Below are 5,087 nucleotides of genomic sequence, written 5' to 3'. Positions count from 1 at the left end.
GTTTTCTATTGTAGACAAATCAACTTTTACACAATGGGATCATTCGACGGCCCCAATATAACCTTAGAGTAAACGGACAATTATATTGTAAAACATTAAAAATTTCAGGGTATACTTATTATTCTTTGTTTAATTTAATTCCTTAGTTAAGAGAGTAGAGACAAAAAAATAAAAATTGTTGTTGGTTAATAAATTCCCGAGGAGTTTCAAAGGTACTACTTTTTCTGGTGCAAAGTTGTGTGCCAACCTACTTTGACAAAAGTAAAATTTATCAGTTTATTAAGTATAATTTGGATCGACTGCATCGGCTTGCTTGATATACCGAGTGACTATAAATTATTGAAAATTATTTTGTTATGTTGGTAACACATTTGAAATCTTTAGTTGGTAACATCGTTGGCATGACACACGCAATTTTTAAATTGAAACAAACGTCAAAAAAATCTAAATCGACAGTTTCAAACTTTATTTAAAAAAATAGTTTTTACAATATATAGAGCACATTTATTGTAATGGCCTATTTTGACAGTGGATTGCAAAATGAAAATGGCCAGTGGATGTATTCACAGCAGTCAGTTTACGAACAATTTGTTGAAACCTAGCACTGATAATGTGGGCAAATCTACTGGTCGTCCCACTGTTGCCACACCTGACGTCGTGCAAAATGTTGAAGAAATTGTCGAGGAACATCCTCACATTTCGATACGTCGTTTATCCCAAGAAATAGGTTCCCATTGACAAATGACCTGTTCTCTTAACATTTCCTACATTTTCCCTCTTTTTAGGACTTTGTTATGAATCCTCTCGAAAGATCCCCGAAAAAAATCGATGGATTTAGGCCCATACAAATTTACAATGGTCCAACAACTTCACCCTCCTGATTATCTCTAAAGAATCCAGTTTTGTAATTGGTATAAGAATAATTTGCTTGATAATGTTGACCAACAAAACATCACTTTCTTTTCCGCTGAAGCATGGTTCCATTTGTCTGGGTTCATAAACTCACAAAATCATAGAACATGGTCTGCTTACAATCCACATAATGTAATTCAAGTGCCACTGCACCCATTAAGGGTTGCACGAAGGCGAATTATTGGGCCGATAATTTATCAAACAGAATTCAACGTTGCTTACAGCAAGGAGGTCAACACTTTGAACATCTTCTTTAGCTATATTTGTAATATCTAGTAAAGTCTGTTGATTATTTTGTAATCTTTTTTTCAACGTCAATGTACTTCGTGACTTAACCTAACCTAAATAGAAATGATTGACAGATGATGCACGAGAAGACTTGCACTACCAACCATAGCTACCAACTGCATCAATGTTGCCAATCCACTATTTTCCTTCAATCATTTATAGTCACTCGGTACATTAGACATGGTTTTTATTCAGTGTTATCTCCCGACAGCAGTTATAACTGTAGCCGACTGTTGCTGAATTCTGTTCATGTTTTTTTTTTGTTTTGTTTTAGTCAACTTTTATTTGGACAGTGGTCTGTTAGTTGACTTACTCAATAATAATAATAATAAATAATATATTAAAAAAACCATTGAAAAAAAATCATCAAAATCGGACCTGTTCTTAAGGATTAAGAAGTAAAAACCTTCATCGACTCGAGTAACATGTTGCCTGCAACATTTTTTAGTAATGTTGCCGGTCACTACTAAAAAATGTTGCCAATTGTTGCCTTGGTGTAAGGCCGCCTTAAAGTTCAATTTTCCATTGCTGGTGTAGGTCAAGCAACAACCTATGTGACAGACACCACTGAAATTAAGATTTTTTCTAATCACACTCAATATTGTGCACATTTTTGTTTTGTTTTATCATTATAACTATCACTGATCATTCACAAATAAAACAGCAAATTTTATTTAAGAGGAGTCGTCACCCTACTCGTCTTATGGGGTTTTCATACGCCACAAAGAATACAGATTTAAAAAATTCCAAAATCTTTATCAACTTGTAAATAAAATAAGGAAAAATAAGTATTTCCTAGATTCCATGATAATGGTAATAGAGAGCGAGGCCAGGGCGTTAAATTCATGGTAAGGGTTATCGGAGACCCGTATTAGTAGCTTCTCAGTAGGGATTAAAGAAATTATTAGTGTCCAGTTTACGGACGCCCAAAAATAATAATAAAAAAAGCCACAAAACAAATACAAGAAATTAAACTTTAAATATGAAATCCCATTTCTTTAGGGGGTAGGGATATACCAAATGGGTATAAAGTAAGTGTACTAGGAGGGAAAGTCCTTTATAATTATTCTTATTTTCGTGGTGTTCAGAAGATAGTTTGTTTTGTGTTTTGTTCGCAATGGCAAAAGGAAATCTTGAAAAAAAAACGGCTAACTTCAAGAAAACGAAAACATCATGAAATCATTTCAAAAACAGTGGAAAAACGAGGAGGTAAGTGTTTGTACATTTGATTTTTTTTTTAGGATTATTGTACCAAACAGTCAAGTGTGCTTTGTCCATTGTTATAAATGCATTAGTTATATGGCAGGCAAAGCACACTTGACCGTCTATTTTTGAACCCATGTTATGTATAACGGGTGTTTTTTTAAATTTGGCGTCGAAGTAGGCGTTGAAGTGTCGATTGTGAACGCACTATACAGGTTACGGACCACGGATCAGCTGTTTAAATCTTACGCTTTTACATGAGTGGTGCGATCTCAATCGACTCTCCAACGCCTACTTCGACGCCAAATTTAAAAAAACACCCTTTCCAGGGTGATTCACGTAGCCCGTTCGTTAGAAACTTTCTGATTTCCCAAAATCGTATTAATATGAAAATTGGTAGCCGGCTATAATGGCTATAATCTACTCTTCCAAGTTCAAATAAAATATTTTCAAAATGGCGACACTTCCGGAAATACCGGAAATCGACGCCATCTTTGTTTTTTTTTAATGGAAAGGCCCCACTTTGATTTCAAATATGGATTCCACGTTAAATTCTGAGTTTAGAACCCCCTTTTGTCAACACTTATCTGTTATCGTTTTCGACCTATGTCATCTTTGCAGGGCTTCTTTAAAAAATGTATAACTTCTGAACTATTGGAAATAAATAATTTAAATTGATCATTTTTTTTATTGAATTCATAAAAGTTGCCAAATTCATCGGGAGAAAAAGAATCAACTACGTTTTAAAAAATACATATGCGGCGAGGTGCACTGCAGTGATGGTGTCCCATAACACAAAATTGGTCCATATAAAATATGAGAGCGTAGCAAAACCAATTTCCATAAATAAAATTATTCGGCGAGTGGAACTCAGAAGACTGGCTAAAACACACCGAGCGAATTTATTAAAAAAAAGTAAAGGCTACATCCATAAGAAAATTTTAAAAAGCTTCCAAGATCAAAATTACGGAAATGACTGTCAAAAACCAGATATGGAAAAACTAGATTATGACGAAGCAGTTGATGAATTTTTATCTTCAATAAAAAGAACCGAAGAAGAAGCCAAAGAGTTGGAAGAGGAAACGCGTTTTCAATCCGAAAATAGGAAGTGACTTGAAGAACGATGAAAATTGTTGACGGCCTCTAATTTTGCAAAAATCTGCAAACGTCGAAAAAATGGATACTTCAAAAACAGTTAAAAATTTATTATATTCTACAATTTTGGACAACGTGAAAACCATAAAGCACGGCAAAATGTATGAAGATGACGCTTGGAAAGAACTCGAAATAAGAGAAAAAATTAACATCAATCGTTGCGGTCCTTTTGTAGACAAAGAAATTTATTACTTAGGGGCTTCCCCCGATGGAATTGTTGGAGACGATCATATCGTAGAGATAAAGTGCCCGTATACAGCCTATATAAAAAAAATGACACCAAACGAGGCTATTGAACAAAAAATTATAAAAGCTTAGAAAAAAAAAATAGCAGCGGCGAAATTGTTTTAAACAAAAATCATGACTGGTACTACCAAATTCAGGGGCAACTTCATATCACCGGCAAGAAAACGTGCATATTAGGTGTGTGGACTGGCCACGGGCAGATAAAAATTGAATATACCGGGTGTAGAATTGGTTTACGAGACATAGGATTTTACATGTAAAAATAAGGAGATCCAATTATTGGCTCCCCTAATAATTTTATGGCAAAATGGTTGAAATGAAAGTTAGAGAGAATTAAAAGTACTGTCTAATTCCACTCTTTGTTTTTTTCTAACATCTTGTGGTACTGAAAGAAAAGCAAGAAAGGAGTTAAGACAAAAATACTAAAAAGCAGTACTAGAAATGAAATTTGACTTCTAAAATTATTTGTCGGGTGGTTTCACTATTATTTAATTTTCTTTTGATCTGCCCTTCAAATGAACTCATACAGGACTACAGGACGAATGAAAAGGTATCTTCTATTAAATGTTCAAACTTCTCTCCAATTTTCCGAATTGTTTCTGTGGCTGAAATTGGTCGGTGTGGGAAACCTGAAGCAAATGTTGCTTGGAAGTTTCTTAAAGAAGATCCTCCATAATACCATTTAAAGAAAGAAATAAAATTTCATGCCTAGTAGTACTTTTTAGTATTTTTGTGTTAACTCTTTTCTTGCCTTTGTTTCAGTACCACAAGATGTTAGAATAAAACTAAGATTGAAATTAGACAGTAATTTTAATTCTCTCTAACTTTCATTTTAACTATTTTGCCATAAAATTGTCAGGGGAGCCAATAATTGAAACTCTTTATTTTTACATGTAAAATCCTATGTCTCGTAAACCAATTCTACACCCGGTATAAACAAAGATGATCATTTTTGGAAGCAGAAAATGGAAAATGCATTGAAATCATTTTATGTAAAATGTTTGCTTCCCGAAATTGTTGATCCTAGACAGTCAAGAAACTTACCTATTAGAACAATAATTTTGTAATTTAATATTTAACAATTGTTTTTAGTATTAAGTATTTTAATACTTTACAAAAATATTTAAATTAAAATTTAAATAAAACTCCAAATTGTGTGTTACTTGTCCCGTGTTATCACTACCAAGAGGCAGGTAACAAAATCGTCACTCTCTAGCCTACCGTCATTATCAGTGTCCGGACGAAATAGTACCGGACAAGTCGACCAGTACAACTTTGCGTAA

Source organism: Tenebrio molitor, chromosome Y (genome assembly GCF_963966145.1).
Source record: "Tenebrio molitor chromosome Y, icTenMoli1.1, whole genome shotgun sequence".
Classification (NCBI taxonomy): Eukaryota; Metazoa; Arthropoda; class Insecta; order Coleoptera; family Tenebrionidae; genus Tenebrio; species Tenebrio molitor.
The sequence above is the reverse complement of the archived record's forward strand: the minus strand, read 5'-3'. Positions refer to the sequence as shown.